Raw genomic sequence first — 25,750 nt, forward strand, 5'->3', positions numbered from 1 at the left:
ATGCTCCATCTAAGATACCTTTCTTCAGGTTGTATTCTAAAGACAGAGCTAAATTTCTCTCATGATTTGGTAGCTTCAAGGCAGGAAGAAAGAAAGCTCAAGCAAAAGGCACATTTTTGAACTGTTTGAGTTATACAGGCAGGCAAAAAGGGCTTGCAATTTGTCTGAATTTTTTTGTTTAAACTGAGAAATATTCAAATGAGGAGTGAAAGGGAGGATGTTAGAGGAAATGTATTGAATGGAAAATAGGGCAAAGGTAATGGTACGTAATGATGTCTGGCTTATGGATAGAAAGCACTATTTTATTTTTAAACAAATAGATTAAATTTGGGCAGAGCAAATGTTTATGTTAATCGTTTCTGATATAAGACCAGCAATCTGAAACATTAACAATTTATTCTTCATTGATGCCACTGAATATCTCCATCAATTTTCTTTGTACTTAATTTCAGAATCTCAGCATCAGAAGCACTTTGATTTTGTAATGGGGGCCAATCATCCTGTATTGCAAAGTAATTGGTATTTTAATGAATTCCAGCGAGGCATTGATTTTAAATTTTGCAGCATGTAATCTTAAATTAAGTATTCACATGCCAACATTTGCACTGTTCTAGGTCATAAGGATTGTTATAAGTAGGACAAAGTGATTTGCCTACAATGTCATTGTTTTTGAAAATGTCACTTATGTAGTCCTCAATCAGTTCATTCTAGACAAATGTCACAAATGACGCTGCCAGTCCATTGGCTTTCCCCATTCAATACAGAAGAGTAAAGATTGACATGATCAAGGCCTTTAAGGTTGTGAAAGGGATTGACAAGGTCATCCAGAGAAAATGCCTGCACTATTGGTAAAAATAACACACAGGGCCATAGCAATTAGATAGCCACTACAAAGCCAATGAAGTATTCAGGAATAGCTTCTATACACAGAGTAGCAAGAATGGAGAAATCATTGCCACGAATAGTAGATGAAGAAAATAGTGTAGATACATTTAAGAGGAAGCTTATGTGGAGCATAACTATCAGCATAAGATAGTTGGGCCAATTTACCTATTTCTATGGTGCATATTCTACATAACCTTTTCTGGTAACACTCTATGATTCTATTACCCATTGCCAGTCAAATTACAATTTCTTTCAACAGAAACCAAAACACTGACAAATCAGGTTATTGACATCAATATTAGAAATGAACAATCCAATGACCTTTTCACATATGCATTTATTATTTGCATGGGTGCAGAGTTTGCATGTTTACAATCTTACCTACTCTACATCACTTCAGCTTCCATTTAGAAAATCACATGCTTCACGATTCTGAGCAATTTTCATTTTCAGTAAAATCAAAATAGTAAAACCAACAGTGAAACTTCCCCAATTGTGGGCAAACAAGTGTGCATTACTCTAACTCTGTTGGCTGGATGGTTTGTTTGCAATGCAGAATAATGCCAACAGCGTAATTCAATTCCTGCACCAGCTAAGGTTATCATGAAGGACTCTCCTTCTCAAACTTTCCCCTTGCCTGAGGCGTGGTGAGCCTCAGGTTAAACTATCACCTGTCATCTCTCTGTAATGAGAGAGCAACCCTACGGTGTGCTAGTACTATGGCGACTTTACTTTTTTTATATGCCTTTTTTTGATAATACTTCTGTGAAGCACCTTGGGACATTTTATTATGCTCACGTTGCTACATTAATGCAAGTTGTTGTTGTGACTTAAGATTGTGATCAATTTGCATTTTGACAACACTGGCACTTTAACAGCTATGAATAGCAAAAAAATCTTCAGGATCCCAGAAAAGCAGTAGCAGGATGACTAATTGTATTACACAGTGTATCCATATTCCTGGTAAAAGAAGTTCCGATATCAGCATTTTTCTATATTTCAGAATGCAAATGATATTTTCTTCATTATTTCCTGTAAATGATGTCACTTTCTTTCGTCTCTATACGTAGAAATAAATGATTAAGATCCCTCAGTTCCCTCCACTGTGTCCTAAAGACAAAATAGATTCCTACCATTTTGTCTCAATTCTGATTTGGGCCAATTATCTGAAGGCAGTTGGGGGAGGAGGCGAGGAAGAATTGTGAACACACACCTTCAGAGATAAGGGAAATATGTTTGGAGATTTTTTAAATTTTATCTTAAAATGGCACTATCGTAACATGAAAATGTTGAGCAAATATTTTTGTCAGATGCTTGAAATAATCACAACAAAGAATAAACCATGCTTGTAGAATCTTTAGCATAATTAAGCATCCTAACTTGTTCATACTAGGTTAGAAAGCCATCAAAAATGAAAACGAAGTATTGATTCATTTCTGAAAGAAATAATTCAAAAGCAACAAGCATAAGTTAAAGTTACATAGATCCTGTTTAAAAATAAGGAATCTTACTTCCAGTACCATGACTAATTCTGGTATCCAAATTCCAAAAACCGTGTATACAGACATTGAATAAAGTTCAAAAAATATTTTCTAGAATTGCGAGATTGGTCTAAATCTCGTGCTTGTTGGCTAGTGACAGTTGATTTTTTTGGGCTGTTCTTTTGCTGTGAAGCATAATGAGATTTCTTGCCATATCTTTCCACACCCGCCTCATTAACTATCTAGACTGCCCTGCGGCATCCATCTCATTCAATTCTATCCCCATCTTACCATGCATTGTTCCCGGAACAAGTCACCAATCAATGGATATTCGCCAAAAGATTGACATTTCTTGTGCTGAGCCATCTATAAAAGGCTGCTGCACTAGCCCAACAACCCATTTCAACCCAGTGCCCAGGTGGCAACCCACCACATTGAATTTTCCTCCAACTGTCCTCCCTGCCTGAAACCCTGACATTGCAGCTTTGGTCTGCTAAGCCCCCTGATGAAGTCCTGGGTGATGGCCACAGCCAATAACATGCAATCTCAGCTATGCCCTCCAATGCTGTTTTGTCTACCCCATACCATCCTTGTCCCCATGGCTACTCATGCTTCTGCCTCCCACTACCCCCAAACATACCTATCTTGAGTCTCACTGCCCTTTCAGTAGAGAGCCCTCTGCCCTTTCAGGGCCCCTTGCACCATCCTCAACAATCAATGTATTCACTCCAGATATCTGGCTGACTTTCACATGCACCCTCTAGGCATGAACGACCAGATCCTTGACCGCTGTCTAGCAGCTCCCTGAAAGATGATTTGCGATTCCCCTGACGGCTTGTGATGGTCATGCAGGACAGACCACTACCGACTCCTGAGATTGTTGTCAGGCAAATCCCCTGACCATATTCAATCTGACTGTGGCCAAGTCACTGGATTGTGTATGGATTGTGTCTTTGACTGACAGTACCAGGACCCCATGACAGATAGCATCCATCCTTGACCAGACTGAGGACTCGCCCCCAACCACTTTTCGACATGGCTCTTTGGTTGAATAATGTGCAGTGCGTTTACCTCACAGGCAGCTGGCACATGCTGTAGGTGTTACATTGTCATCTCGGTGTGCTGTGCAACAAGACTTTCCACTATGCCCATTCCCAGACACATCCCGACTTATAAGCATCACAAGTAGCCTGTCTGTGTTTGCACAAAAGAAGACCTCGATTTTGGCTGTTGGCTCTAACTAAAGCACCAAAGCACCACTAGGCAGGGCATGGCATTTATGCTGTAAACATGCAGTTAGGCATCAAGTGACTGGGTGCTAAGACAGCTAACAAGCAACCCTGAGATGCAGCCTGGCCCAACCAGGCTGGGTCCTGTCCCTGCATGGAAAGTGTCTTTGCAGCAGCCTTTCAATACTAGCTACCAGTGCGCTCACCAAGCCAGATCTGTCCCTCTTAAGTATCCTGCAAGTGGATCTGAAGGGTGTCATGAGGATCATGAGGGATTGGCAAATGTTGGATGCCAGTGTCATGACAAGTGGTGCATGTGACTGGTTGCTCTGGATCATGCCATCAGATGCTGTTGCATAGTGACCAACATGAAGGCTATTCACTGCCACTGGCGAGCTAAACTTGCCAGGTATCTGCTCTGTTTCCATGTTTAGAATTCTCGATTTCTAACTTTGTTGGCATGTTCAGTAAGATAGGAAGTTAACAAGGCTTTTAACAATCTATAACCCCTTTAATTGGCAACTTGTCACTGTCAAGTGAGAAACTCACTTTGTTGCCCAGCAGATGCACGGAAGATTTGAGCGAATTGTTCCTGATGTTGAGGTGGGGCTTGGCAGACTTCTCACATGATTCTTCCACAATGCCTATGATAGCCCACCTCAAACAGACCCTTGTAAGATTCCACTTTTGTTGCGCAAGAGAATCAAAGGTTATTGGGGATAGATGGGAATACGAAATTGGGAACACAAATAGATCAGCCATGATTTTATTAAATGGTGGAGTAGGCTTGAAGGATGAATTGCCTATTTCTGTTTCAATTTGTACACTGCTTTTAAGTATGGAAGTAAAAAATATGAAGGGTTTCAGCAGCAGTCAAGCTGAGGCTGGGACCAAGATAGCCAAAGTATCAGTAAAGTTTATCAGTAAAGTTTATAATCATTCCTTATAAAACAATGATCCTTTAAAAAAACAAGTTAAAATGGTGCTTGGGTTCTTTCTTTTATCTCAAACGGGTTGGATGTCTTTGTTCCTGTAGGTTAAATGGTTAGGTTTAAGTGAAAATGTAAGTACAGAGTTCTGTGATTATCAGATGTTAAAACAATGGGACTCATTCATGAAAAAAAACTGTTAAACTGAGCTTTTAGCTTGGAATATTTAGCTTCAATATGATTTTGTTGTGGTTGCATGCTAAAACTAGCTAACTGTATTAGATATGTGTCCAAGCTGAAGCTAGGGAAAGTCTGACAGGACAGGGCCAAAGACGATTAATTGCTTGACACTCACAAGTTGAAGAAAAAGACAGATGTTTTTTCCCAACTGCAGAAATAGCTTAGAGAGTACATGAGTACATGAATAGTCTGTAAAATGCTGAGAAGCATAAATAATGTAAGTGTATGTATCTGGTTTGCTGTGTAGCTAGGGTGGGAGCCTAAGCCTGTGGGGTACATGTTTGTCTACAGTGGTTGTGTGAAATGTATGAATTTCAACAAAACTTCTTCTCTGTTGACATGACTGGAAAAGAAAAGCATGTTCAGAAATGGCTGCAAGAAGTACATTTCCCTGGGTGGAGGTGGGAGGCAGGGTTGGTGGTTTGTGTGTAGAGCCAGGAGACACAGACTCAAAATAAGAGGCAGGCTCAGATGACTAATTTCTTCACTCAGAAGACAGTGCAGGAGGTCTGTATAGGCTCAGTTGTTCAGTATATTCAAGACTGAGATTAATAGATTTCTACATATTAAAAACATTAAGGGATACTAGGGTAGTGCAGGAAAATGGTTTTGATTAGCCTGATCTCATTGAATGGCAGAGCTGACTCAAAGGGCTTAATAGCCTAATCTTGGTCCTTTTTCTTATATTCTTGTGCAACATTTTTACATTTCCTGTTTGCACAATCTCCCAGAATAAATGTATTCCCCAATTTCTCTAGATATGGTGACTGATTTATTTAATCTTCAGGTACATTTATTTTTTGGGATAAATGACTATAGCAGGTGATTTTTATTTCAGTTTAACGTTATTATATTTTAAGTTTATTTCAGCTACTCATCCAATCTTAGTTGACCTATTTGCTCCTTTGTCTGTTCACCTTCAACCTGCTTGGACTGTGGGATTTGAACTTCTCTGCTTGGATCGTGGATAACTATTTAGCAATAGTGAATAACTAAACAAAAAGCAATTATTGTGTTAGGAACAGAAATGAAAACTACACATTTAAATTACAAATCTTGGCATGAGAGAACAGAAGAAATAAAGTATGTGATAAAATGCAGGATAAACCCTCAATAAAGTATGATGGTTTATCGATTGAGTTTTCCAGAATCTTACAAGTATATGAAATTGATAGGTAGGAAAAGAGTAGCTGATCTGTTAAACTTGCTTTTGATTGGCAACATGTTACACTCATTTTTTTCCCAAATTGGTATAGGTGAGATGCTGAGATAACTCAACATGGGGCACAGTGTTGCCCTGTTGAGGATGAATAGCCTGCTGTTCGTCGTGGAGCTGTGGGAGAGGAATTGAATGAATATTGTAGAACTTCGCTTGGCTCTCTGGGATTCAGGAAATATTTCTACAGAATTCCCCTTCAGGCCTTCAGGAGTCTAAATAAATAATGCACAATGCAAGGTATGGCTGATAGTATTTTTCTTCTGACAACAAAACACACTTTCTTCTTTCTTGTGTGTGTGTGTGTGTGTCTATGTTAGTTATTGGGAACGGGCATCACTGGCAAGGCTATTATTGTCCAACCTTAATTTTCCTTTACCAGTTTGATGCATTTTTCTTGTTGCATGCTTTAATCTTGAGGTTTGTACTGATGATATTGCTGCTCACCTACTATAGTGAGGCTGCCTGCAAAGGACGAAGTTCAAAGGATAATTAGGGGTGAGAATCAAGTGAACGATTGTTAAAACTGATAGGTTAGTCAGAAGAACGTTGTCCAAGAAGTTGTTTAGAATTCTTCCTGCTGTCAGAAACCAGGCAGGTGGGCATTTAAACAATGAGAAAAGTTTGCTTATTTGGACAGTCATTAAACATCCCAGCATGACAGGTGAAACAGGTGAAGAAGTTCTCTTGCTCTGAACTCTGTCAGACAGCAACTGTCAAAAGGAACAAGGACAAAAATATTTCAATCAACCTGTCAATAAGCCAAAGATCTTAAATTAAACAGGTCAAGCATCAATGTCAACGTTACCGGTACCAGTCCAAGTAACGGCTGTAGCGTTTTACCTTCTAGTTTTTCACAAACAACTCAAAATTTTATTTTCTTTTTGGACTGACTTCTTATTCCTAGTCTGTGTGTATTGTGTTATTACTTCTTCTCGAATTTAGTAACTCATATACTCACTCTTTTATTAACTCAAGAAACCGGGCTAAATTGACTCCTTTTAGAATATAAATGAATTTGGTCTGGGGGAATGGTATCAACAATGGAAGGGATCCTTTTTAAATTAACCTTGTTGTGAGAAATCAAGGGCCAGGTGAATAAAGAAGAGGAGCCAGTTCATCCATCCTCACCCAGGAACTTAATGACTGGTGGTATCCCATCTGGAACTATAACAAAATTTGGAAACCTCACCCCAGGGACTGGCTGAAACACTGATGAGTGCTTTCAGAATTTTTGACAGTTTCAATGAGATTGCCTCTCATTCTTTTAAATTCTAGAAAATACAGGTCCTAGCTCAGTCTCTCTTCATCGGATAGTTGTGCCATTCAAAAAGAGACTCCACAAGTTTCCACTGCATTCCTTTTATGAAAAGTATATCTTTCCTTTGGTAAAACTGTACACAATACTCCAGGTGTGGCCTCACCAAGGTTTCATACAATTGGAGAAAGGCATCTTTACTATTGCAAGAAGATTTGAGTAAATAAAGGACATATTGCCATGTCAGATCATTGTTTTCTAAGTGTCCAATTATCACATCATTTATAGTAGATTCTAATATTTTCATGATTACTGATGTCAGACTAACAGTCTGTAGTTCCCCATTTTCACCCACCCAACTTTCTTAAATAGTGGTGTTACATTTGGATTTTCTATAATTTGGAGGTAATATTCCCAAATCTATAGAATTTTGATTGATAATCACCAATGCACCCACAATATCTACAGTCAACTCTTTCAATAGTTTGGAATTTATATCATCAGATCCTGGAGATTTGTCAACTTTCAGTCCATTATTTTCTTCAATACTATATTTGAAATTTCTTTCAGTTCCTCATTCTCCCTAATCTCTTGGATCACTATTTCTGAGAGGTTTCTTGTATACAGAAGGCAGATATAAAGTAATTATTAGTTTCTCTGCTATTGTCCTATTTCCCATTGTACATTTCTGCCTGTAAAGAATCCACAGCTGTCTTTATTAATCTTTTCCTTTTTCCATAAATAGAGAATCTTGTACAGTCCATTTTGTTTTTGTGTTTATTACTAGTTTACATTCATATTCCATTCTCCTCTTCTTTACACATTTCTTGATACTTCTTTCCTGAATTCCAAAATGCTCCCAGTGCCCAGGCTTATTACTATTTTTTGGCCACTTTCTAAGCCTCTTCTTCTGATCTAACAGAAGATTTAAATTCCTTTGTTAGTCACAATCGACTCATTTTTCCTGTTGGGTTTTATGTGTTAAAGGAATGTATGTTTGTCACAAACCTTGAATTAGATATTTAAATACAAGATATTGTCCATCTACAATCATAGTCTTGAATGTATTTTCCCAATGCACCACAGCTAACTTGTCTCTCCAACCTTCATAGCTTCCTTTGTTTAGATTTAAGATAACTGTTTTGGATTAAATCACATTAGTTTCAAAGTTAACGTAAAAGTATTTTGGTCAGTCTTCCCTAAAGCTTATTCTATAACAAGATTAGTAATTAGCCCTTCTCTTTGCATTACACTAGGTCTAAAATGGCCTGGTTCCTCAACATGCTGCACCAGAAAATCAACTCATACACATTCCAGGAATTTGCCTTTCACACATCAGCTCATTAGAATTACACAGTCTACATGCAAATTGAAGTCACCCATGATTACTGCCTTACCTTGTTACATGCACCCACTAATTTTCATATTTGTATCACACCCAGTATTACTCCATAACTCCATTACTCTTCTTCAAACTAATGTCATGGGATATTTTACATTCACCTAAACAGACAGATGACGCTTTAGTTTAACATCCCATCGAAAACACAGCTCCTCTGACACTGCAGTCTTTCCTCCCCCATTAAACAGTTTGATTGGCTCTGGCAAAATTGAAGCAGCAGCAGTAAAATTGTCCAATTCACAATATATTGCATAGGAGTGTCAGCTTCTTTTGTTTTTGCGCTAAAGCTCTGCAGTTGGACTTGAATGTGAAAACTTGTGACTCAGAGGTGAGAGTGCTACCCACTGAACCACACAGCAATTTCCGATTTTAAAATGCAGATGGATGTAGTGCCTGCTTAGAGCAATGGGGTGCCTTGTGATTTGATGAAGATCAGGGACCTATTGCATTAATAGATGCCAATTGGATTTTCGCCAAAGTCTGAGTGATGGAATAGCCAAAGATTGGGTGATGTTTGGCTGCAGCAGGTATGTGGACTATAAAAAGGTTTTCCAGGGTAAATGTGGAACCAGGAGCAGGATTCTGAGATTGTGAAATTCCCTCACCATGGCTGCCCCTACTGGTCATTTTGCCCTCCCCCCTTATCAAATCCACACTCCCCCAAACCACCTCCAATTCTTCACTTACCCAAAAATTGCTAAGTTGCTAAAGTGTCATCTGGTCTTTTGCTATCAGCAGCCACTCTGTTTTCTCTTCCCACTGTAACTTGGATTGGCTGTATCATGGAGAAAATTCAAATTTTGAATGGTTATTGATATAAGACAGCGATTAGCAAATCCATTAAATAATTCAAGATAAACTTCATTACCCAGGAAAATGTGAGAACATCAAACACATTACCGCAGAAGTTGAGGTGATGGCACCATTTAAGATAACTGATAAAAAAAATGAAGAGAAAAAAGAGGACATATGGAGAGGATGAGATGAAAGAAACTGAGAAGTTGCTCATACAGAGCATAAACACTAGATAGGCTGAATGGCTGCTTTCATTGCTGTAAATTCTAAGTAATTCTCTGTAAATGGGATTCAAAATCTAGTGTACTTAGAGCCTGAAATATTCAACCACTTTCTCCTGAAATCTACTTGAGATTAAAATCAACTTCCAGGTTTTGTTACAATAAACAGTCAGTCCTATTTTAAATTGCTGCATTCTCTTCAATGATTAAAAGCTATGCTTCAAAGCTCTCCAGTGAAATAAAGTGTCTGTTTGGCTGTTACTCTGATCTCAAAATGATTGGCTACATCTCAAAAAAGGATTGTGGGATGTCAAGTAGCTGACTCAAATGAACATTTTTAGAAAGTACATTTAGAAGGGTCAGTCAGTCTGCCAAAATCTTTCTGGAACAAGCCATTAATACACTGTGTATTTTATAGATTCTTCCTTTTCATTCTCTACAGGTTTCTGTTTTTTCCAGTGTGGAGCTAGAGGAGCACAACAGGCCAGGCAGCATCAGAACAGCAGGAAAGTTGACATTGCGGGTCGGGACCCTTCTTCAAAAATGGGGGAGAGAGCTCCGAAATAAATAGAGAGAGGAGGTGTGGGGCTGGGGAAGTTTGGTGGAATGGTGATAGGTGAATGCAGGTAGGCAGTGGTGGGGATTGATCAGTGGGATGGGAGGAGCGGATAGATGGGAGAGAAGATGGACACGTTGTGTCAGATCAAGGAGGCAGGGATGAGAGGGAGGGTTGGTCATGGGATGAGGCCAGGGGTGGGGAAATTTTAAAACTGGTAGAGTCCACATTGAGACCATTGGGCTGTAGGCTCCCAAGGTGGAATATGAGATACTGTTCTGCCAGTTTCCGGATGGCGTCATTGTGACAATGGAGGAGGCCCAGGATGGACATGTTGCCCAGTGAGTGGGAGGGGGAGTTGAAATGGTTCGCGACTGGAAAGTATTGTCATTTGTCGCGAACAGAGCGCAGGTGCGCTACAAAGTGGTCTCTGAGCCTCCACTTTCAATTTCAAGCCCACCAACTCCCACAGTTACCTAGTCTACACCTCCTCTCACCCACCTTCCTGCAGGAATGCAATCCCCTACTCCCAATTACTCTGCCTCCACCGCATCTGCTCTCAAGATGGGCATTCCACTCCCGAACATCCCAGTTGTCCTCTCATTTCAAGAATCGCAACTTCCCCCCTTCAGTGGTCGAAAATGCTCTCGACTGCATCTCTTGCGTTTCCTGCACCTCTGCCCTTACATCCTCTACCCGCAACAAAAACAAAGACAGAATCCCCCTTGTCCTCACATATCACCCCACTAACCTCTGTATCCAACGTATCATTCTCCACCACTTCCGCCACCTGCAATCCAACCCCACAACCAAAGACATATTTCCCTTCCCACCCCTACCTGCCTTCTGTAAGGACCGCTCTCTCCACAACTCCCTCTTCCGTTCCACACTCCCAACTAGCCCCATCACCTCCTGCACCTTTCCCTGTAACCGCAGGAAGTGCTACACCTGCCCCTACACTTCCCCCCTCACCTCCATCCAAGGAACCAAACAAACCTTTCAGATTAGACAGAGGTTCACCTGTACATCCATCAATGTGGTCTATTGCATCTGCTGCTCCCGATGTGGCCTCCTCATCCTATGACCAACCCTCCCTGTCATCCCTGCCTCCTTCACCTGACAGAATCTATCCATTTTCTCTCCCACCTCACTGACCAATCCCCACCACTGCCTACCTGCACTCACCTATCACCATCCCACCTACCTTCCCCAGCCCCACCCCTCCTCTCTCTATTTATTTCAGAGCTCCCTTCCCCCTCCCCCATTTCTAAAGAAGGGTCCCAACCCAAAACATCAACTTTCCTGTTCCTCTGATGCTGCCTGGCCTGCTATGTTCCTTCAGCTCCACACTGTGTTATCTCTGACTCTAGCATCGGCAGTTCTTACTATCTCTGTTTTTTCCATAATGTTTCTCCACTCCTGAAAGTGTGGATCATGCTTCCAGGCCGCTAATAATACTCTAGTAACTCACTTAATCAATCACCCTTTCCTTTTTTTTGTAATTTAATGGCATCTTGGTGTAACTCGCAAGACCAACATTTGTTGTCCATCCCTAACTGATCAATCTGTGTGCAATTGAATGACTTCTTTGCCATTTCCAAGGGCAGTTAAGAGTAAGCCACATTTCTGTTGGTCTGGAATTATATCTAGTCAGACCAGATAAGGATGGCAGATTCTCAGAGCGTAAGACCAATAAATAATTAGTAATATTTGGAAATGAACAATCCAGTAGGACTGGTCCTTCATTTTGAAATATAAAAAAATGAGTCACACCAGAAAATTGTGTTTGCCAGTTTTTCTGTATTTTCCTTGTAGATTTCCCTCCCTAACGAAGGTTCAAGTGTATTAAGGAATGGACTTTCTACAACAATCAATAACAGTTTAATGGTCATTATTACTGAGTCTAGCTTTCTGAGAATCTGCCATCTATATTTTATTAACTGAATTTAATTTCCACTAGCAGTGGAATTTGAACTCATGCTCCCAGAAAATTATATTAGCTCTCCAGATTACTAATCCAGTGATACTGCATGACGCCATCCTACCCTCCCACCATGAACGAGGACATTTTAGAGATATTTTAAATTTTCTGCTATTCAAGCTGCAGTGAATCCTTAACAAGATTTATTTCCATTTTTAATATCATTCATTTCAACGATGTGAAATTTTTAAAAAATCTGTCTTGTTGGGTCTATAAATACAGACAAAATCTGGGAGGTCAAGCAGGAATCATTAATTCACTTCGTAATCTTTAATCGGATTGTCTATCAACACCCCCCTTGAGTCAATTGATAAAACGTAGATAAAATGTTAAAGTTCCTCAAACTTCTCTAATTATTTCCCCACTACATTTAGTTTATGTAACAGAATGCATGTGTAGAGAATAGATCATGTCAACTTGCCCCTACTGTTACAAACACATTACTGCACCAATATACTGTTCTGCTACTCGTTATCAAGAAATTAAAATTAAAATTCAGGAGATTCTACACGATCCAAAATTATGGTACAGTGTAGAAGAAAACCCAGAGTATCTGTCTGTTGAAAGACCTATCTAACTTGGCTCACTCCCAGAAACTTTCCTCATATCCGTGCAATATTTTCTTCAATTATTTACTCAATTCCTTTTTGAAGGTCACTGTTGAATCTTTATTCTCCAACCTGTGAGGCAGTGCATTCCAATTCCTAACAATGCATTGTGTCAGAAAGCTTTGTTTCATGTCACCTCTGGTTCTTTTGGCAATTGCCTTAAATCCACACTTTCTTTATATCAACCTTCAGCCAAGGGAAATGACTTACTCTTATTTACTTCCTTTATTATTTTAAGCAAATTACTGCTCTCTGCTCTTATGTGATCAACACCCGCTTCTCCAGTCTATCCACATAAGTGTACACATAACATCTCTCATCTCTGGAATCAGTCTAGAAAATCTCTTTACTCTCTTCATGGTCTTCATGTCCTTCTGAAAGTGTGACACCAAGAACTGAACACAGTATTTTAGAGAAATAGCTATGTCTATTTCATAAATGTTGTTTGCATAAGAAATAAGTCACCTCAACATATTTGTTTCCACTTATTGCTGCTTTTAGCTCATATTCATAAGGTTATGGGTTTGAGTCGAACACCTGAGTATTCGATCAAGACTGATATTTAAATATAAAATAATGTTAGTGTTCCATTTTTGAACATGCTAACCCCTTTGACTGAGACTTTAGGATTAATTAGATCTCATCTATTTGTGAAGATCCCACAGCAATCAAGAGGTGAGAGTTACCCAGTATCCTTGCCAAAATTATTTCCTCAATAAGCCCCACCAAAAACAAATCAACAAGCACTTTATCTCACTACTGTTTCCTGAACGTTATTTGTAAAATGTCTGCTATATTTTACCAATGAAATAGCAGGGTGTGCATTCCAGAAGTAACATTACATATAGCTCTGAGATGTTTTGATAGTGCAACAAGGTGCAATGTAAATTTTTTTTTGACATCACAAATAATCAACCAAGGACACTACGAACAATATAATTTACAATCATTTCCTAACCATGTGAATAATTAATAAACAAAACAACTGTTTGAATTGGTGGGTAAAGGCCAACGGAAATAACTCTTTAACAGTTACTATGTAGATAAAGAATATATTAAATTCGAATGTAATTTTATGTGCTGTTACTACCAAGTACTGAGCAAAATGTATGTAATTTACGAAGAAACGTTATGTTTGATCAAGATCATACATGCATCAAGATTTTATATAAACCCTTAAAGTGCCAATCTGCTGACCTTTCTCCCCTAGATCATGTAATACTTTATTTAGTAACTTCATCCATCAAAAAACTATTTACAGCCAAACTAATTTTCCTTCTAAAATCTGCTGGTGCTTCAAAGCATTGTTTGCCTTTAAGGGTGTATTTATTAATGAACTGAGCAGAATAACTAGTGTTCCAATGTCTTGTGGGTAAATGTCACAAGTTGTGATAAAGAACAAGATGATTTAGGTTTGAAAGTCAGTTTGCTGTGACTTAGCCAAGATGGAGAAGTTACATGAATAACCTCAGAGTCCATGCATTAAGGAATGATCCCATATTCAGCCTATGTTCTTGGAAAACAATCAAGGGCAATTGTAGATACTGCTGATCAAACACTCAAGAATGACTGGTTTTTCAAAGCTCATAACCAAAGGAAAAATGTGATAAACAAGATTTAAATACAACACATACTGGAACACTCACTGATAAACTCACTGCAACTGAAGTACAGTATGCAAGAAATTTTGAAACCAAACCCAGCAATGTAACTTCTGACTCATTTTGTTTCAACTATTTGCTTGAAATCTAGATTGTGCTCTCATATTTCTGTTTCATTCCTCTCATTGCTCCTTCCTCCCAATGCCATTGGTCCGTAACAATGCCTCACATAGTTTTTCAAATACCTTATTTTCCTTTGATTAAAGAAAGTAAGATTAGCTAGGGTTCTTCGTGTTATGACTGAAGCTGGAGGAGTGCAGTATTGCTCTAGTATCATCATTCCATGGATCACTACACAAGGTAATTATATATTTCTCAGTTACCAAGGACCAGTTAAATATCTTACCTATATAAAATTTTAATAAAAAGATCTATCACTAGGTTTCTTTAATAAATGCAATTATTGATTTATTATGAAAACAATCCATTCAATGAAGATGAAATAACTGACTAACATTGTATAAATGTCTATTTCTCTCAGGAATTCAAACTACAAAAACACAGTCTTCAGTAGCAGAACAAACAACAGATTATTTGCTTCAGAGGTTCTCCTTAAACAAAAACACTTTCTGGCCATTGGGTTCTTACTGAAAACAAAAAGGGTAACATGTAGAATGCTCTGAAGTCTGTTGTTCTGATGTTCTGGTGGGTGTGACTGTGCCCCTAATTACGCATGATTGTCTCCGGAGTCTCGGTAGATACTGTTTGCGCAAGAAACACAAGTTCTTTACTCTTCCAGAAGAACCCTGAACCCAACAGAAGGTCTTTTCAGGAACAGCAGAGATCAGCTGGGTAGCACTTGTACATAAACTTCTAGTTTCCCAGCTAATTGCAGATGCCAAAGTACAGTGGTGGCAGATGCAGTTTAATTTAGATAAATGTCAGGTTTTGCATTCTGGTAAGGCAAATCAGGGCAGGACTTATACAGTTAATGGTTAAGGTCCTGGGAAGTGTTGCTAAACAAAGACACCATGGGGTGCAGGTTCATAGTTCCTTAAAAGTGGAGTTGCACGTGGCCAGGGTGGAGAAGGCGTATGACACACTTGTTTTCATTGGTCAGTGCATTGAGTATAGAAGTTGGGAGGTCATGTTGGGCTGTACAGGGCATTGGTGAAGTCACTTTTAGAGCACTGCATTCAATTCTGGTCTCCCTGCTATAGGAATGATGTTGTTAAACTTGAAAGGGTTCAGAAAAGATTTACCAGGATGTGGATGGGATTGGAAGGTTTGGGCTGGAGATGCTGAATAGGCTGGAGATTTTTTTCTCTGCAATGTTGGAGGTTGAGGGTGACATTATAGAGGTTTATAAAATCATGAGAGGCATGGGTAGCGTGAATAGCCCAAGTCTTTTTCCTAGAGTGGGGGAATCCAAACTAAAGGGCATTGGTTTAAGATGAGAGGGGAAAGATTTAAACAAGACTGAGGGGCAACTTTTTCACACAGAGGGTGGTGAGTGTATGGAACAAGCTGCCAGAGGAAGTGGTGGAGGCTGGTACAATTACAACATTTATTTGGCATCTGAATGGGTATCTGAAGGATTAGAGGGATATGGGCCAAATACTGGCAAATGGGACTAGATTAGTTTAGTCAGCATGCATCTATTGGACCGAAGGTTATACGTGGTTATACGTGCTGTATAACCCTGTAATGTTATCTGTAGGTTAGGTGCATTTGGCTGCAACAGAATGCTAGGTTGAGAAGGCATAAGATGAGAACATGGGTAAAACAAGAGAACCAGATATATTCATATTCAATCAGTAATAATAGGATAAAAATAAGGCCTGGGTGGGGCAAGCAAACAAGGAGGAAAGGGGAAGCAGGCAAGGAGATGGGGAGCAAGTGAGAGGAACAGTAAGTGGAGCAAGCGAGGGGGAACAAGAAAGGGGAAATAGGTACCCAGGCGATGCAGAAGGGGAATAGGCTGATTATGGCTGGCTGGTTGGCATCCCGGGCCACTCTCATGCATGCGGTGGGGCTGTTTTAACAAGAGAGATAATCACTACGAACATTTCATTTATTAACATCACAGGGATCAGCCGTGCAGCTGGCTGAAGTAATATGACTTCTCAACACAGATGTATTTGGGTCACTATTCCAGAATAACTTTGACTTTAAAGATAACATTTTCACAGACTGATCAAAATCTAAGATCTTTGATAGAGATAATAGAGGAATTAAGTAATTTTTAAAATTTCCTTTCGAAATCTATTAAGACCATTTGGTCATGAAGCTTCAGCAGATTATTGCCAGACCTTTTAAAAAACTATACCTCCTTGCTGCTAAAATGTAAACCCTGTGGACCCTGCAAAGTCCTCCTCATCAATATCTGGGGGCTAATGCCAAAATTAGGAGAGCTGTCTCACAGACTAGTCAAGCAACAGCCTGACAATAGTCATAATCACAGAAACATACCTTACAGACAATGTCCCAGACACCACCATCACCATCCCTAGATACGTCCTGTCCCACCGGCAGGACAGACCCAGCAGAGGTGGCAGCACAGTGGTATACAGTCAGGAGGGAATTGCTCTGGGAGTCCTCAACATTGTCTCTGGGCCCCATGAAGTCTCATGGCTTCAGGTTAAACATGAGCAAGGAAACTTCCTGTTGATTACCACATACTGTCCTCCCTCAGCTGATGAATCTGTACTCCTCCGTGTTGAACAACACTTGGAGGAAGCATTGAGGATGGCGAGGGCACAAAATGTACTCTGGGTGGGGGATTTCAATCACCACCGCCAAGAGTGGCAGCAGTACTACAGATCGGGTCCGAAAGGACATAGCTGCTAAACTGGGTCTGCAGCAGGTGGTGAGGGAGCCGACAAGAGGGAAAAGCATACTTGACCTCAACCTTACCAATTTGCCAGCTGCAGCTCCATTCGTCCTTGACAGTACCAGTAAGAGTGACCATCACACAGTCCTTGTGGAGACAAAGTCCCGCCTTCGCATTAAGAATAACTTCCATCGCGATGTGAGGCACTATCACCATGCTAAATGACTTCACACAGATCTAGCAACTCAAGACTGGGCATCCATGAGGAGCTGTGGGCCATCAACAGCAGCAGAATTGTACTCCAGCATAATCTGTAACCTCATGGCCCGGCATATCCCCCACTCAACCATTACCATCAAGCCAGGGGATCAACCCTGGTTCAATGGAGAGTGCAGGAGGGCATGCCAGAAGCACCACCAGGCATACCTGAAGATGAGGTGTCAACCTGGTGAAGCCATCAAAAAGGACTACTTGTATGCCAAACAGCAAAAGCAGCAAGTGATAGACAGAGCTAAGTGATCCCACAACCAATGGATCAGATCTAGGGTCTGTAGTGCTGCCACATGCAGTCGTGAATGGTGATAGACAATTAAACAACTCACTGGAGGAGGAAGCTCCACAAATATCCCCATCCTCAATGATGGAAGAGCCCAGCACATCAGTGCAAAAGATAAGGCTGAAGCATTCACAGCAATCTTCAGCCAGAAGTGCTGAGTGGATGATCCATCTTGGCCTCCTCCAATGGTCTCCAGCATTACAGATACCAGTCTTCAGCCAATTCAATTCACTCCATGTGATATCAAGAAACAGTTGGAGACACTGGATACTGTAAAGACTATGGGCCCTGACAACATTCCAGCAACTGTACTGAAGGCTTGTGCTCCAGAACTTGCCGCTCCCCTAGCCAAGCTGTTCCAGTACAGTTACAACACTGGTATCTACCAACAATGTGGAAAATTGCCCAAGTATGTCTTGTACACAAAAAGCAAGACAAATCCAATCCGGCCAATTACCACCCCATCAATCTACTCTCAATCAACAGTAAAGTGATGGAAGGTGTCATCAACAGTGCTATCAAACAGCACCTGCTCAGAAATAACCTGCTCAGTGATGCCCAGTTTAGGTTCCGCCAGGAACACTTAGCTCCTGACCTCATTACAGCCTTGTTTCAAACATGAACAAAAGTGCTAAATTCCAGAGACGAGGTGAGAGTGACAGCCCTTGACATCAAGACTGCATTCGACTGAGAATGGTATCAAGGAGCCCTAGCAAAACTGGAATCAATGGGTACTGGGGGCAAACTCTCCAGTTGGAGTCATACCTGACACATAGGAAGTTGGTTGTGGTTGTTGGAGGTCAATCATCTCAGTTCCAGGATATCTCTGCAGGAGTTCCTCAGAGTAGTGTCCTCAGCCCAACCATCGGTGAGAAGTGGGAATGTTTGCCAATGATTGCACAATGTTCAGCACCATTTGCAGCTCCTCAGATACTGAAGCAGTCCATGTTCAAATGCAACAAGTTCTGGACAATATCCAGGCTTGGACTGGCAAGTGGCAAGTGATATTCGCATCACACAAATGCCAGGCTATGACCATCACTAATAAGAGACAATCCAACCACCATACCTTGACATTCAATGGTGTTACCATCACTGAATTCCCTACTATCAACATTTTATGGGTTGTCATTGACCAGAAACTCAACTGGACTCATCACATAAACACAGTGGCTACAAGAGCAGGTCCGAAGCTAGGAATACTGTGGTGAGTAACTCACCACCAGACTCCTCAAAGCCTCTCCACCATTTACAAGGCACAAGTCAGGAGTGTGATGGAATACTCCCCACTTGCCTGGATGAGTGCAGCCCCAACAACACTGAAGAAGCTTGCCACCATCCAGGACAGAGCAGCCTGCTTGATTGGCACTACATTCATAAGCATCCACCCCCTCCACCACCAACGCTCAGTAGCAGCAGTGTGTACTATCTACAAGATGCACTGCAGAAATTCACCAAAGATCCTTAGAGAGCACCTTCTATAGCTACGACCACTTCCATCTAGAAGGACAAGGGTTGCAGACATATGGGAACACCACCGCCTTCACGTTCCCCTCCAAACCACTCACCATCCTGATTTGGAAATATATCGCTGTTCCTTCACTATCGCTGGGTCAAAATCCTGGAATTCCCTCCCTAATAGCATTGTGGGTCAACCTACAGCAGGAGGACTGCAGCGGTTCAAGAAGGCAGCTTACCACCACCTTCTCAAGGGCAATTAGGGATGGGCAAGAAATGCTGGCCAGTCAGTGATGCCCATGTACCACAAATGAATGAAAAAACAGGCAGAGTACTGGGGGTCTAATTTCATGACCTGTATACAACACTAAGAAGTCTCCATATTGTAAATGGTCTCACAAAATCACAACAGCAGAATCTTATCAGCTGTCGTAATATTCTCACCTCTGAGTCAGGAGGTTCAAGTTCTGCTCATGCGATTTCAGCATGTGATCCCAGCTGACACTTACAGTTTTATCATTTACAGTTAACATGTTAATTCAAGACCTGTCTCACCACTCTGATGGAGGTGAATAAAAAACTCAAGATATTATTAAAAGAAAAGTGGGGAGCATTCTCCTTATGTCCTGAACAATATTCAAAATGTGTTTCCCTACAATATGACAGTACTACATTTCAAAATGTACTTCATTAAGTGTAAAGTGCTTTCAGATGTCCTGAGGACTTTTAAGATGCTATAGGAATTCAAGTTCTTCTTATTTATTTCTTAGTTCAATATCAAAGCCAAATAAATTGTCAATGGGTTCATTGTTACTAAATATAATGTGGCTGATCCCCAAAATCTGCAGCAAGTAGTTGGAATCTGAAGTGCATTGCCTAAGAGTGTGATGGAGGCAGAGTCGATCATGGCTTTCATGAGGAAATTGTACAGTTACCTGAAGAGAAAAGACTGGGTGTGTCACAACAGGATACTGGAACCAGCTGAATTACTTTAGCATAGAACTGGCACAGCACTAACTGATTAAATGGTCCTCGTTCTGTGCTGTAACCATTCTGTTTTAGATTGTTAAGAAACATTGCTTTGGAGGCAGATTTCAGAAGGGCTACTAAATTGACACCTAGAATTAGCAGTTAAATTAAAGCAAAATACTGCGGATGCTGGGGATTTGAGATAAAAAGAGAAAAAGCTGTAAAAACTCAGTATGACTGGCAGCACCTGGCACAGAGAAACAGGGTTCACGGTTTGAGTTCAATATGATTTTTTTGCAACTCAGTTCTCTGTTTTTCTCCATCCACTGCTGCTGCTAAATATTCTGAGTTTTACCAGCATGTTTTTCTTTTTATTCTTAGAATGATCAGGAAGTCTATAAGAGGAATCAGACAAACTGGGCTTGTTTCCCTTCAGACTTTGGAAGGGTGAGGGGCAAATTGACTGAAACATGTATGAGCCTAAAGGTTCTAGATGGATGTGGAAAGGCTGTCTTGGGTGAATCCAGAACTAGGGGACACTATTTGAAAATTAAGAACTGCCCATTTAGGATAGAGATGAGAATTTTTTTTTGCTCTTAGATAGTTGAACAACTTTGGAACTCTCTCATTCAGAAATATATGGAGTCAGGGTCATTGAGTATTTTTAAGCTGGAGGTAGATAGAATCTTGTTAGACACAGAATGAAAGGCTATTTAGGGTAGATGGAATTTAAAACACATCAGATCAGCTGTGATCCATTGAATAGCTGAGCAAATTCAAGGAGGTGCATAGCCCTCGCCTGCTCCTAGGTTGTATGTTCTTACTGGTGTTTGCAATTATCAAACAGATGTGGCTTATATAATATCAGGTCATAGCATTACACCAAAGCTAGTACATTTCCTGCTATTTCTGGTCTACAGTTGTTGATAAATAGTATCAAAGGGCAGCTATCAAGTATCATCCCTGAACGTGTGCAACATGTTCATTTGTAGTGCTGTATAATTTGAGAAAGATGTTTTAACTGATGTGGACTATCTCAATAACATCAGAAATAACAGCCTGCCTGGGGTGAATGATCCAGAGGCATAAGAATGGACAGGCAGTAAATTTATACCAAAATCTGTTATATTGTTTGTATTAACTGTCACCTATCAAAATCAGCATGGCCTCAAATTGCCAACTATTCCACAATATCAGTCATGATATAAACTGTGCAGGGGTGAGATCGTGGCTTAAAATGGTTTAAAACCACAAGTGTAATCAGTCAGGCTTCCATGTCACAAGAGAGAAAAGCAGTGATATAAGTGAAATATAAGTTCCTGGTACCTAGTCTTCATGTTATGCAAATTTCAAGAGCAGGTTATGAAGGAACAAAACTGGGCAGGTGTCAATTTTAGCAGTAGTTTAATGATTTCAGGATTTAATGACCCAATACAGCAATACAAATGCTGAGAATCCAGGTATGCCAATATAATGTAGAAACGTAAGGTCAGTCCAGAGTTGTACAGGTGTCAATTCTATTCATTTCAGGACAGGTGGACATGATATTAATGGTTGCAATGTTGCACAAAAGAAATATGTTTTTGCCAACAAGTGGGAGCAGCTGGGGCGTAATTTTCACATCATGTGTAAGCAATATCATGACTTCTATTTTCTCAACAGAACAACCTAGTCTTTTCTTCCCACATCCTCTGAAGGCACTGACTCATGCTACAATACATTTCTATTAATGCCATCAGCATCTTGTGTCTCACACAAATAGCGTAGGGGTTTGCACTGAGTACTGGTGGGTTATTCAACAATTGGGGGCCCTCTTCCAAACTCACTGATATCCACTCATTTAGTCAAACTGCAATCAGGCTCATAAACTTTGGATAGATTTTCTGCTCCCTAATCTTGGGTTCTTTAGGCAATTTACTGTTGCCTTGATTAAGATTAAATCAGGGCACAGATTAGAGATTAAACTTCTTATCTTGCAGGTACTACACTGGGCAAATGATCTACGAAGTAAGCCAGGAATGGAATGTTTTAACACAAAATATTCCTTGCACAAACCACAATCTTGGGCAATGCATTTGAGACCCTAGCCAATCACTGTTTTTTCAGGTTGCTTTGCTTCTTTTGTCAATCAATTTATGTACATCTTCTCTGATTCTTGATCTTTCCATCCGTAGGAACAGTTTCTAGCTATCTACTCTGTCCAGAAAATCTCTTACCTCCTCGTCTGCAAAGAAAACAGCCTTAGATTCACTGATTTTACCATGCAGCTGAAGTTCCTCATCCCTCCAATTGCTCTTGTGAATCAATTCTGCACTGTTTAATGCCTTTACAACCTTCCTAAAGTGTGGTGCCTAGAATTAGACACAATACTCCAGTGGAGACCAACCCTGCATTTTATACTGTACTATAAATAGATTGAGATGCAAGCTAAAATCTCAGGAGATGTCATTCAGAATTGGGACTGAGGGAGGGTGTGAGGGTATAAGTATATATATATATATATATATATATATACATATATATATCTATCAAAGAGAAAAAATCAGGTTGGCTATAGAGAATGAACATTTGAAAAAGGAGATGAGAGTGGTGAGACAAGGACAAAGTTGCCAGAGAAGAATAAAAACAATCCAATGGGAAATTTGTGATTAGGCCACACTGTCAGAATGGCAATTTGGGCAGATCAATCAGTGGATGGTATAGAGATAGCAAGAACTACAGATAATGGACTCGGAGACAACACAGTATGGAGCTGCAGGAACACAGCAGGGTTCCCGAAGGGTCCTGACCCAAAACATCAACTTTCCCGCTCCTCTGATGCTGCCTGGCCTGTTGTGTTACTCTAGCTCTATACTGTATTGTCAGTGGATAGTCTCACCTTGGCCATACCTGATGCGTAACTGATAACAACAGCTCAAACAGTAGCACTCATGACTCTGAGGCAGCCATTGAGAGTTCAAGTCTTACTACATGCTTGAATGCATAAGTGACACTGCAGTGCAATACTGAGGAAAGACAGCAATGTTGAAGGTTCTGTTCTTTAGTTGAGGCTATTAGTAAAAGCCCGGTGATGTGACTTGTGAACCAAGATTATACCAGGGCCACAATGCCATCATGCAGAGTAATGACATAGATCCCAAGGACGTTGATTGTGATGAACAGGCATTGAGTAAAGATGTGGAGCACAGTAAAATTTGTTGATCAACTGAGAGATTCCATAGCATTAATGATGATCCAGGTTAGCAGACTGGGAAGACGTTTGATTGGATGACTGCCATTTGTGTGGATTGGATAGGGAGGTTGGTGAAAGGAGGAAGATGGAGCCATTGGGAGTTGTGGCTCATCAGGAATTAGCAATAATTGCTCTGTGGAGCCCTTCAAAGAATGCAGAAAACCTGTGGTTTATCTGAGAGGGAGTCAAGCCTTGGAGTTTACAGTAACATATAGATCTTTCTTATTAAATTTCATTCTCTTAGCTAAAAAAAAATCCTCAGCATCTTCACCTTCAATTAATTTGCAACCTGTAGATCTCACATAATGAACATTTTTCAATTCAGCCTTTGTCTTCCACTTTTTTTAAATTTGGGTGGTGCCTCGTACTGCCCAGTCCTTCATCCAACCCTTCAACAAGTAGTTTAAAACAGACAACAAACCTACCCAGATTCATAGAATCTGTCCACAATCGTGCTTTCTAAAGATTTCCCCTATGTGGTTGGCAGAGCCCCTTGACCAGATCTGACCCATTTCTTGTAGCTCTGCTCTCACCCTTCTCCTCCCTCCCAGAATGATAAGGTTTGCCTTGTGCTCATTTTCCACCCTATCTGAGTTTGAATCTCTATCATGGTTTGCTTTCAGATTGATACATTCAATATTCAGGCATTTCTGGTCACTCTGGACCATGTCTTTTGTCTCTTTACAATAACAATTACAAATTCCTTTGCCTTCTATTCCATGACACATTAGTCAATTAATCTTCTCTGCCACCTTCTATCCTACCCTTGACATTCCCTTTAGTTCTTCCTACCCTTCTTCCCTTTCAGCAGGATATAATCCAAAGTATTTCTACCCTCAGTCAATGTGAAACGTTAATTCTATCTCTCTAGCCATAGATTCTGCCAGACCTGCTGGATTTGTCCACTATTTTGGTTTTTGTTATAGAATCATAGAATCCCTACAGTGCAAAGAGGCCATTAGGCCCATCAAGTCTGCACTGACCCTCTGAAGACCCAGCCACCCCCCACACCCCACACCCAATCCTACCCTTGTAACTTCATATTTGCCATGGCTAATCCACCTTGCCTACATACTACAGTCAATCTTAGCATGGCCAATCTCCTAACTTTCACATCTTTGGACTTTGGGGAGGAAACTAGAACGCCCAGCAAAAACCCACACAGACACAGGGAGAACATGCAAACTGCGCACACAGTCACCCAAGGCTGGAATTGAACCGAGGTGCCTGGTGCTGTGACGCAGCAGTGCTAACCACAGAACCACTGTTGATTGGTTTTACCACATAGAGTTATACAGCATGGAAATGGGCATTTTGATCCAAGTTGTCCATGCCAACCAGGTTTCCCAAACCAAACTAGTCCCATTTGCCTGCATTTGGCCCATATCCCTCTTATCTTTTCCAGTTAATGTACCTGCCCAAATATTTTTTAAATGTTGAAACTGTACTTGCATCCACCACTTCCTCTGGTAGTTTATTCCACACATGCACCACTTTCTGTGTGAAAATGTTGCCCCTCAGGTCACTTTCATCTCCCCTCTCACCTTAAAACTATGCACTCTAGTTTTCAATTCCCCTACCCTAGGGAAAAGACCTTGGCTATTCACCTTTTCTATAGCCCTCATTATTTTATAAATCTCTATAAGGTCACCCATACAGTCCTTTATATCGGTTAGCTTTCCAGGCAACCAAACCAGTTGCCAACACTCCATCCTTCCCGTTCAGCAGCTGACTTTGCCTGCCATCAAGCTCTCAGGCCAGGCGCGCTTGTAGTCACTCCATTAGGCCCAGGCGACGGTTTCCACGACACATTCTATCTCTTCCCGCCCCCACCCACTCTCGGTCACGCGCACGTGAAGATGTCCGACAGGTGACGACACGCATCGCCTTGCGGATGCTCGTGCCGCGAGTCACGTCCACCAGTGGGTTTCTGCGCGCACGCTGGGTGAGTGGCGGCAATGGGGTAGCGCGCACGCACGGACAAGCGAACGGGAGGGGGCGGTCAGTTTGTCAGCTTCATTGATGTTGCTCGGCGGCGCCACCGCGGTCCTCGCTTTCCGCCGTCTGCTCATCGCCTCCAGCTGCTGGAGAGGCCGTGTCCCTCTCACCCTCCGAGCCAGAGCCCCGGCACACGCCATCGGTAACCGAGACGGCGCACCTAGGAGACTCCTCGGCACCCGCCCTCACTGTCCAGACAAAATGCCGGCCAAGAGACCCTTCGAGCGTCTCCCCACCGACGTGACCCCGGAGAACTACTCACTGTGTCTGAAGCCCGACCTCATCGACTTCACTTTCGAAGG

At 41.0% G+C, this 25,750-nt stretch overlaps 1 long non-coding RNA gene across 1 annotated transcript; it reads right to left on the reverse strand.

Annotated features, from left to right (window-relative positions):
* Positions 1-1,202: 1,202 nt before the first annotated feature.
* Positions 1,203-25,268, reverse strand: LOC125486539. The gene is made up of 3 exons (XR_007265191.1): positions 25,058-25,268; positions 9,328-9,415; positions 1,203-6,693 (listed from the first exon to the last, which is right to left on the reverse strand). It is a non-coding gene; the product is annotated as an uncharacterized LOC125486539 (long non-coding RNA).
* Between the last annotated feature and the right edge of the window lie 482 nt (positions 25,269-25,750).

The sequence above is a fragment of the Rhincodon typus genome, chromosome 30 (assembly GCF_021869965.1).
Source record: "Rhincodon typus isolate 14 chromosome 30, sRhiTyp1.1, whole genome shotgun sequence".
Lineage (NCBI taxonomy): Eukaryota > Metazoa > Chordata > Chondrichthyes > Orectolobiformes > Rhincodontidae > Rhincodon > Rhincodon typus.